The sequence below is a fragment of the Podarcis muralis genome, chromosome 4, assembly GCF_964188315.1.
Source record: "Podarcis muralis chromosome 4, rPodMur119.hap1.1, whole genome shotgun sequence".
NCBI lineage: Eukaryota > Metazoa > Chordata > Lepidosauria > Squamata > Lacertidae > Podarcis > Podarcis muralis.
The window spans coordinates 26,967,231-26,978,228 of NC_135658.1; the positions used below are offsets into that span (position 1 = coordinate 26,967,231).

The 10,998-nt window shown below is 48.7% G+C and overlaps 1 protein-coding gene across 1 annotated transcript in view; it reads right to left on the bottom strand.

Moving 5' to 3' along the window:
* LNX2 (ligand of numb-protein X 2) overlaps positions 1-10,289 on the bottom strand; it is an 83,430-nt gene extending 73,141 nt beyond the window's left edge. Inside the window, exon 1 of the mRNA XM_028726388.2 lies at positions 10,059-10,289. The gene's annotated coding sequence lies outside the window, so the exon portion shown is untranslated. The remainder of the gene's footprint in view (positions 1-10,058) is intronic.
* Positions 10,290-10,998: the final 709 nt, after the last annotated feature.

Genomic DNA, 10,998 nt, shown 5'->3' on the forward strand with positions numbered 1-10,998 from the left:
CACTGCCTACAAATTTTATTTTCAGTCCAATAGCAATTCCAACATCTCCTTTAATCCCACGTGATTTCCCCGCCTTCTCAATAAAAGCAGGATCATACAGTTATACGGTGGCTTGAAAAAGCAAAAAGTGCCCAAGAGAGATTGCAAAATCGTTCTTTAAGGCGCACACTTCCAGACTTGAGTTTCCAAGTAACTAACTGTCTGTTCTGATGTGCCCCGGAGAAGTTTAGACACAGCTATGGTTTTCTTTGGCAGGGCTGCAACACACACAACCTGAATCCAGCTCCTGTAACAGGGGCTCATTTGCAGCTGTTCTTTCTTCCACCCACACTCAGCAATTCCATTCCTTTTCACGTTAGAGCCCTTTTATAGAACAGCATCAGGGGAACACAGCAACGTTTCAGTCTCCGAGGGGGGGGGGAATACTTATGTACACAGTCTTCCATACATAAGCAACATCCACAAACCGACTATTTTGGCTTAATAACCATACTTAGCCTCTGATAATGACAGGTAAGTTTAAACAAGAGCAGCGTGCAATTTCAAAGGCAACGGAATAGTGAAATTCTGCACCATTAATCCCATGGGAGAGTTACAACCATTCCTTTGCTTAGGGGTATAATCAAACATTATGCAGCAAACAAGGGGTTCTCAAGCCTCTGTTTGCTGTGTAACACCAACACAGGGATGCACAAAGGGCTACTGGCAGGTAATAATCAGCTGATGGGAAGGGATGCTTAACCCTTCCTCACCCACAAAGTCTCCCCTGCATTTCTACAGCCTGGCCATTTGTTCCTTTAATTTGATTCAACTGGACTCCAATACTAGTGGATAAGTCCATCCATGGGGACAGGAAAGAATCCTAGCAGAATCACAGGAGAAGGATTAAGTACACTTGCCCCCTTCCACCAGCCATTTCTCCTCTTTAAGTAACCCTGCGCCCCATGTTATCCGTCAACCAGAAAACACGCATCTGGGAAACTATTTTAAAAGAGAAGAATGCAAGAAATTCAGCTTTTTAAAAAAGGTCATGACTGAGGCTTATACATTCGTGCTCAATTCAAAATGCTTGTATAAGGGGATAATAATTTTGAGAGGCAGGGAGAAAAAAACTTAGTCATCCACAAAAACCAGAAAGAAGCAGCCCCAGGACAAATGGAAGCGCGCGCACACATACACACATATGGAACTCATTTGTGCAAGTTGTAATCACAACATTTTGCGGTATTGTTGCAATTACAACTTGCATAACTGACTTTAAACATCAATGAGACAAGTGCATGGATCCAGCAGCTACAGGATGCAAAAGTCGAAAATAAAAAGTTCCTCATTCAGAGGTAGCACACCCAACGTCAAACAAGAGTCTGGTGTCATTATCATCTCTCAGCTGTCGCGTTCCTACCCCTCCCCAGACATTAGCAGGGCTAGTAGTGCTAGAAAGAATGTGGAACTAAACCAGGCATCCCCAACTTGAGGCCCTCCAGACGTTTTGGCCTACAACTCCCATGATCCCTAGCTAACAGGACCAGTGGTCAGAGATGATGGGAATTGTAGTCCAAAACATCTGGAAGGCCGACGGTTGGGGATGCCTGAGTTAAACGAACCATCCCTCTAATGGACGTAAGCACCTTTACCTTTACAAAAGTAAACTTTAAAGTTAGCGCAGGGTGAGAAACAAGTGACCCTCCCAACCTTGCTGGATCACAACTGTCACCAGGAAAATAAGAAACAATTAGTGGAGCTTCTGGGGGATCCTGTTTTATTCCATATTTTTTTCATCAATGCCCTTGTGGGAGGAAAGGTGCAGAGATAACAGAGAGAAAAGCTCCAAAGGTAGGCAGGATGAAACAGACGACCTTAGGAACTGGAGCGATATAAAATGGAATTAAACTCAAGAATACAGAGCCATGCCTCTGGGGAACAACAACTAGGTTTTATATTTTACTAGTGACTCCTACGCAGAAAGAACACAGGGGCAAAAAGGTCCAGGGATCCTCATCAATCACAAGAGAGCAACACAGTGATGCTCTCAAGGCTAGGCTTTGGGGTCCAGAACTCCAGTGAACTGAGGCATTGGGGAGGGAGACAGTCAGGCAGAACGGTAAGGCTGACTTAGCAGCGTTTGAAGTAAAACAAATCCAGATTGCCATCTAAAGAAGGGGCCCCAAGTAAGACGCTTAGGCCCAGAGTCCAAAATGACCTAACTGCACCACTGGGGTCATGATCCAGCAGCAAAGCAGGTAAATGCCTGAATATGCCAGACAGGACATTTCTAGGGCTCATCTGCATCAAGTACAAAAAAAAGTATTATGTCACCAAAAGACTAACGGATTTATTATGCCGTATGATTTCATAGTCCCGATATACCTATAGGGACGCGGGTGGCGCTGTGGGTAAAAGCCTCAGCGCCTAGGGCTTGCCGATCGAAAGGTCGGCGGTTCGAATCCCCGCGGCGGGGTGCGCTCCCGTTGCTCGGTCCCAGCACCTGCCAACCTAGCAGTTCGAAAGCACGTCAAAGTGCAAGTAGATAAATAGGGACCGCTTACTGGCGGGAAGGTAAACGGCGTTTCCGTGTGCTGCGCTGGCTTGCCAGATGCAGCTTTGTCACGCTGGCCACGTGACCTGGAAGTGTCTCCGGACAGCGCTGGCCCCCGGCCTCTTAAGTGAGATGGGCGCACAACCCTAGAGTCTGTCAAGACTGGCCCGTACGGGCAGGGGTACCTTATGATTTCATGGACAACAGTCCACTTAATCAGATGCATGAAAATGCACTTCCTACATCTGATGAAGTGGGTGTAGTCCACAAAAGCTTATGCCATAATAAATCTGTTAGTCTTCAAGGTGACACAGGGCTCTGTTATTCTTCCTACAGCTGGCTAAGAGAGCTATCCCTCTGGAAACAGTATCATGAACACAGGAATGTTTAGGAAGACAGGAAGTTGAATTATACCAAGCCAGGCAATTGGTCTGTCCAGCTCAGTATTGTCTACCCAGGCAACATCTTTCCAGAGAGGGGAATTTCCCTTTGCCTGGTGAGACCATGAACCAAACCTGGGGAGGAGTGTGTGCTCTACGGGCTTCCCAGGCAGTTTTCCTTCCAGGCCCTGACAAGGTGAAGGCCTGTTTAGCTTCAGCAAGGTTGGTTGCTGGCTGCATCATTGTCTTTCAATCCATTCCCTAAGACTGAGGTGTAAGGAAGAAGGAAGAGAAAGGGATTGAATCAAGTCATCTTGGCATCATTAACGCTGCTCATTTTTACTCTCTGCCAATGGCACACAGTAATCTGAATGAAGGATCTTTTCTTAAAGTTGTCTTGGTAAAATAACTCGTGTTCCTTCTCATCCTTGCACACCAGTATAATATATTACTGCGGGTCCTAGCTCAGTGACAGAGCACATGGTTTTAATGTGGAAGGTCCCAGATTTAATGCTTGGCATGTCCAGGTAGGACTAGGAAAGGCTCCTATCTGAAACTCTGGGAGAGTGACTGGCAGCCGGGGTAGAAGATTGTGCACTAGATGGGCCATTGGTCTGACTCAGTGCAAAGCAGCTACCTATGTTTCTATGCACTGGCATAAAAGCAAGTTCTCACGGCCACAGTCATGTTCATCCCAGTTTTATGTTGTTGTTGACATCCGTCTGTCTCAAGAGACAATGGAGTGCTCCTCCAGGAGTGAAGTCAGAATGCTACATTTGCAGCACTCAAGTGACCTCCCTGGGGCGCAAGCCTGGGCCATGTGTATGGAGGTCCTGCGCTGCCCAGATGACAAGATCTGCCCCCTCTCGGCCTCGCTGATGTGGTTCAAAGGAAAACAGAGAAATACAGTTGGCACCAGCTTGGCTGCAGGAGTTCCTGGCAGGAGGTGTACAAGACGCCATCCAACCGCCTTAGGGACTCCACTCCAGATTTGTGCCGGATTTACTCCTTAGCCTTTTCTTCTCCCAAAGTTATCCCGCAATGCAAAGCAGTGGAGGTTTAGAATCAGAGTTTTCCTTCTCTTAGATGGGCAGCCTTCCCAGGTTGGTAAGCCCCATCTGCCCATCACTTCCCTCTACAACACATGCAGAAACCGTCTTCCTGACCACCAGACCCACTATTGGTCTCGTCCACCAGAGCCTGTATTCGCATGCAGGGGACCCCTCACAGTGGGTTTGAGACCCATCGGCTACCCTCACCTGGTTTAGCTGGCCAGTTAAAGCCATTTCCCAGGGTGTGGCTGCTGTCCCATGCTGACAGCTTCTAGGAGCCACAGGTGAGAACTGAGTGCAGGGTGGGAACCAAAGGTGGGAAAACTACCCCAGAAGGAACACAACATGCCCCCCACCAGAGGTACTACCTCTTCACTAACACCCCATACATTCTATGTTGTAGGCTATTATTTTACATACTCCACCAAGTAGCCTACCCCATGGTCCCCTATCCACCTGACATAAGGCTCTTACACATATATGCAGGTCAGAGATCCCACGCACCACCTATGTCTTAAAATTGCCCATTGCTTGAGGGCAGAGGCTGGCCCTATAAAGACTGAACAAAGCAACAGGCTCCTGCTGACAACCTTTTGGATGGACACCCCAACTCATGTGTGGTTTCTAAACCCCTGCCTGAAAAAGAGTTCAACAAGAGAGTTCCGTGTTGGTTTGTGACTTGTCGGCTTGTTTCATGGGCTTGTTGTCCCCCATGCTACATTATCTGCTACCAACAGACCAGCGACCCAATCATAGATCTCAGACTTCTCAGATTCTGTTCCCTGAGCTTTGTCAAGTCATGGAAGGGAGAGATTTGTAGATACAGTATTCAATTATCAAAATAAAGTCCAGGAGTTCAGCTAGAGGCTCAGTTCACGTCAGGAAACAGGCAGAGTAGCCTAGGAAGGAGAGAACTTTACATGTCTGCAAGAGGATACACGATCCACCTTAATTGTGGGATATTATGGGAGCAAAAAGGCAGTGCTTAACTTGGAAAACATGGAGGTCCTGTTAACAGAGAACCACATATCAGAATTACAAGCTGAGAACAGCTCATCAGGGCATCTATCTCTTTCAACACTCCAAAACTGGTCTGGAAGTAGGTTGGCCAGACAGAAAACAAGGACAGGACTTGGGCATGTTTAATAGTTGGATTGTCTTTCAATCCATTCCCTAAGACTGAGGTGTAAGGAAGAAGGAAGAGAAAGGGATTGAATCAAGTCATCTTGGCATCATTAACGCTGCTCATTTTTACTCTCTGCCAATGGCACACAGTAATCTGAATGAAGGATCTTTTCTTAAAGTTGTCTTGGTAAAATAACTCGTGTTCCTTCTCATCCTTGCACACCAGTATAATATATTACTGCGGGTCCTAGCTCAGTGACAGAGCACATGGTTTTAATGTGGAAGGTCCCAGATTTAATGCTTGGCATGTCCAGGTAGGACTAGGAAAGGCTCCTATCTGAAACTCTGGGAGAGTGACTGGCAGCCGGGGTAGAAGATTGTGCACTAGATGGGCCATTGGTCTGACTCAGTGCAAAGCAGCTACCTATGTTTCTATGCACTGGCATAAAAGCAAGTTCTCACGGCCACAGTCATGTTCATCCCAGTTTTATGTTGTTGTTGACATCCGTCTGTCTCAAGAGACAATGGAGTGCTCCTCCAGGAGTGAAGTCAGAATGCTACATTTGCAGCACTCAAGTGACCTCCCTGGGGCGCAAGCCTGGGCCATGTGTATGGAGGTCCTGCGCTGCCCAGATGACAAGATCTGCCCCCTCTCGGCCTCGCTGATGTGGTTCAAAGGAAAACAGAGAAATACAGTTGGCACCAGCTTGGCTGCAGGAGTTCCTGGCAGGAGGTGTACAAGACGCCATCCAACCGCCTTAGGGACTCCACTCCAGATTTGTGCCGGATTTACTCCTTAGCCTTTTCTTCTCCCAAAGTTATCCCGCAATGCAAAGCAGTGGAGGTTTAGAATCAGAGTTTTCCTTCTCTTAGATGGGCAGCCTTCCCAGGTTGGTAAGCCCCATCTGCCCATCACTTCCCTCTACAACACATGCAGAAACCGTCTTCCTGACCACCAGACCCACTATTGGTCTCGTCCACCAGAGCCTGTATTCGCATGCAGGGGACCCCTCACAGTGGGTTTGAGACCCATCGGCTACCCTCACCTGGTTTAGCTGGCCAGTTAAAGCCATTTCCCAGGGTGTGGCTGCTGTCCCATGCTGACAGCTTCTAGGAGCCACAGGTGAGAACTGAGTGCAGGGTGGGAACCAAAGGTGGGAAAACTACCCCAGAAGGAACACAACATGCCCCCCACCAGAGGTACTACCTCTTCACTAACACCCCATACATTCTATGTTGTAGGCTATTATTTTACATACTCCACCAAGTAGCCTACCCCATGGTCCCCTATCCACCTGACATAAGGCTCTTACACATATATGCAGGTCAGAGATCCCACGCACCACCTATGTCTTAAAATTGCCCATTGCTTGAGGGCAGAGGCTGGCCCTATAAAGACTGAACAAAGCAACAGGCTCCTGCTGACAACCTTTTGGATGGACACCCCAACTCATGTGTGGTTTCTAAACCCCTGCCTGAAAAAGAGTTCAACAAGAGAGTTCCGTGTTGGTTTGTGACTTGTCGGCTTGTTTCATGGGCTTGTTGTCCCCCATGCTACATTATCTGCTACCAACAGACCAGCGACCCAATCATAGATCTCAGACTTCTCAGATTCTGTTCCCTGAGCTTTGTCAAGTCATGGAAGGGAGAGATTTGTAGATACAGTATTCAATTATCAAAATAAAGTCCAGGAGTTCAGCTAGAGGCTCAGTTCACGTCAGGAAACAGGCAGAGTAGCCTAGGAAGGAGAGAACTTTACATGTCTGCAAGAGGATACACGATCCACCTTAATTGTGGGATATTATGGGAGCAAAAAGGCAGTGCTTAACTTGGAAAACATGGAGGTCCTGTTAACAGAGAACCACATATCAGAATTACAAGCTGAGAACAGCTCATCAGGGCATCTATCTCTTTCAACACTCCAAAACTGGTCTGGAAGTAGGTTGGCCAGACAGAAAACAAGGACAGGACTTGGGCATGTTTAATAGTTGGATTGTCTTTCAATCCATTCCCTAAGACTGAGGTGTAAGGAAGAAGGAAGAGAAAGGGATTGAATCAAGTCATCTTGGCATCATTAACGCTGCTCATTTTTACTCTCTGCCAATGGCACACAGTAATCTGAATGAAGGATCTTTTCTTAAAGTTGTCTTGGTAAAATAACTCGTGTTCCTTCTCATCCTTGCACACCAGTATAATATATTACTGCGGGTCCTAGCTCAGTGACAGAGCACATGGTTTTAATGTGGAAGGTCCCAGATTTAATGCTTGGCATGTCCAGGTAGGACTAGGAAAGGCTCCTATCTGAAACTCTGGGAGAGTGACTGGCAGCCGGGGTAGAAGATTGTGCACTAGATGGGCCATTGGTCTGACTCAGTGCAAAGCAGCTACCTATGTTTCTATGCACTGGCATAAAAGCAAGTTCTCACGGCCACAGTCATGTTCATCCCAGTTTTATGTTGTTGTTGACATCCGTCTGTCTCAAGAGACAATGGAGTGCTCCTCCAGGAGTGAAGTCAGAATGCTACATTTGCAGCACTCAAGTGACCTCCCTGGGGCGCAAGCCTGGGCCATGTGTATGGAGGTCCTGCGCTGCCCAGATGACAAGATCTGCCCCCTCTCGGCCTCGCTGATGTGGTTCAAAGGAAAACAGAGAAATACAGTTGGCACCAGCTTGGCTGCAGGAGTTCCTGGCAGGAGGTGTACAAGACGCCATCCAACCGCCTTAGGGACTCCACTCCAGATTTGTGCCGGATTTACTCCTTAGCCTTTTCTTCTCCCAAAGTTATCCCGCAATGCAAAGCAGTGGAGGTTTAGAATCAGAGTTTTCCTTCTCTTAGATGGGCAGCCTTCCCAGGTTGGTAAGCCCCATCTGCCCATCACTTCCCTCTACAACACATGCAGAAACCGTCTTCCTGACCACCAGACCCACTATTGGTCTCGTCCACCAGAGCCTGTATTCGCATGCAGGGGACCCCTCACAGTGGGTTTGAGACCCATCGGCTACCCTCACCTGGTTTAGCTGGCCAGTTAAAGCCATTTCCCAGGGTGTGGCTGCTGTCCCATGCTGACAGCTTCTAGGAGCCACAGGTGAGAACTGAGTGCAGGGTGGGAACCAAAGGTGGGAAAACTACCCCAGAAGGAACACAACATGCCCCCCACCAGAGGTACTACCTCTTCACTAACACCCCATACATTCTATGTTGTAGGCTATTATTTTACATACTCCACCAAGTAGCCTACCCCATGGTCCCCTATCCACCTGACATAAGGCTCTTACACATATATGCAGGTCAGAGATCCCACGCACCACCTATGTCTTAAAATTGCCCATTGCTTGAGGGCAGAGGCTGGCCCTATAAAGACTGAACAAAGCAACAGGCTCCTGCTGACAACCTTTTGGATGGACACCCCAACTCATGTGTGGTTTCTAAACCCCTGCCTGAAAAAGAGTTCAACAAGAGAGTTCCGTGTTGGTTTGTGACTTGTCGGCTTGTTTCATGGGCTTGTTGTCCCCCATGCTACATTATCTGCTACCAACAGACCAGCGACCCAATCATAGATCTCAGACTTCTCAGATTCTGTTCCCTGAGCTTTGTCAAGTCATGGAAGGGAGAGATTTGTAGATACAGTATTCAATTATCAAAATAAAGTCCAGGAGTTCAGCTAGAGGCTCAGTTCACGTCAGGAAACAGGCAGAGTAGCCTAGGAAGGAGAGAACTTTACATGTCTGCAAGAGGATACACGATCCACCTTAATTGTGGGATATTATGGGAGCAAAAAGGCAGTGCTTAACTTGGAAAACATGGAGGTCCTGTTAACAGAGAACCACATATCAGAATTACAAGCTGAGAACAGCTCATCAGGGCATCTATCTCTTTCAACACTCCAAAACTGGTCTGGAAGTAGGTTGGCCAGACAGAAAACAAGGACAGGACTTGGGCATGTTTAATAGTTGGGTAGAAGAGGGAAATTCTTTTCTTCTATACCATTATTAAAGGTGCAGGAGTCCCACCCTCTTCTCCATCTGGGCACCCTACTGAGGCGGGGGCACATTTGTGTCATAACAACCAAGAGTGCCTTCAGGGAGAGACCCACCTCACAAACTTTTTGAGGACTGTCCTTTTAGAAGGCTGTTGGTTTATCAAAGGTGGTGTGATGATTTATCACTGAGCAGTATTAAGCAGGATGAAGAAGCTGGGGAAGGCCCTCAAAATGCCAGAGCTGACCATCTTTTCTCAGCCTAAGAAGCAATGCTAAATCTCACTTCCAACCTAAAACAAATATTAATAAATAGGGGGGAAATTACTGTAACTTGGAGAAACAACTGATCACCCGGCCTTCCATTCTTATAGGTATATCGGGACTGATTCCCAATCCAACCACCCCTAGATCTAATAAGGGGCGGAAAAGAGAGAACTTCATCTCCTTTAATAACAAGGAGCCACCATCCGCATCTCTTTTTCCACTGCCCTGGGGGACCCTGCTAAACTGTGTTAGCGTGCAGACAAAAACTGGGAGAGAAACGCCTGAAGGAGGGAGAGGGAAGGCGTCGGTGTCACAAGACCTGCGGGCAAAAAAAAAAAACAAAAAAAAGGCTATGAACGGAGGTGCAAGCAGATCAAAGCTGAACCCAGGAAAGGTAAGGACACAGAGAGGCGCCCTGGGGACAGTGCAGCTGGTCACGGGGTAGAGGCATAGGGCAGCACCCACTGCAGAGAGCTAGAGCTCTGCCAGATCAACATTCACAAGGAAGGAACACTCTGGAACCGCAGTGCCTCGGAGAGAGGTGAAAGGCGGCGGCGGGAGAGGAGGGGGAGGAGATGGGATTTGGTCTGAAACACGTTGTCACCGGAACGGTGCGGTGGACCAGGAGACCATCCCTGGCCAGAAGGTTGGGCTGCATGGGGAGGGGGTAGCGCTGGTCCCTCCAGCCAGCGGCTGTTGCTGCCCATGGAAGTTACTCACCTCGGCGGGCAGGAGCTCCCGTCTCGTTGCACCGTCCCATCGCGCTCCGTAGGGCAGCGGGGTGTGCGGGGAGCCGCCACCGGGAGCGGGGCAGCTGCTGGCCCCGCTGCTGCAAGCGGCCGTGCCTCTGGCTCCTCCTTCTGGCTCCGCTGCTGCTGCCGCCGCCGCCGCGGAGCTCCTGGAAGCAGCCAAACTCCAGGCAGGACTTAGCAGGCGCGTCTCTCTTGATTGCGCGTGGCCTCCGCCTCCTGCTCCTCTCGCTCCTCCTCCCCGGGGCTGGCGGCGCGTCTCAGCCACTCAGCGCCGCCCCTGAGCCGGGGGAGGAAGCGCCTGCCGCCTATGGGAGCCCGGCCGGGGCGGGAGCCGGCTGCGCAGGCCAGCGGAGTCCTGGCTTTCGCTGGGGTTGTCCCTGTCAGCCGCCTGATTCCAACGGAGCAGCGAGGGAAGAAGGAAGGAGGAGGAGGAAGAGGGTGGAAAGGGCAGGCGGGATGCTCAGTCCTCCTTGCTCACCTTGTACTGCTTTCCATTCACGCTGCTCTGGTCTCCTTCAGTGTACAGGGTTTTAATAAAATAATACTTTGCAGGGTTGCTGTTGCCGTTGTTGTTTTTAAAATGTGACTATTATGTTGCATTTTAATAAGTCTGAAAACTGTCAAGTGGGCAGGCTGCCTTATAGTATTGGTATGCCTTAACCACAGCTGTTGTCATCGTAGATCTGAGGTAACAAGAGTCTGTTAGGGAAGGGTGGAAGTTGATAAATGGTAGCATTTAGATCATATTTGGATGCGAAGAGAAAAATACAAGCTGCAGAGCTGTGCCAGACAAGAAATTATTGGGTTAGTTTATGCAAGCCATGCTGGCCGGGCTAGCTAAGTGCAGAGCCGTTGATAGGTGTTTCAACAAAACCAGCCAAGAATCTGATGACAAAACTGAACAGATT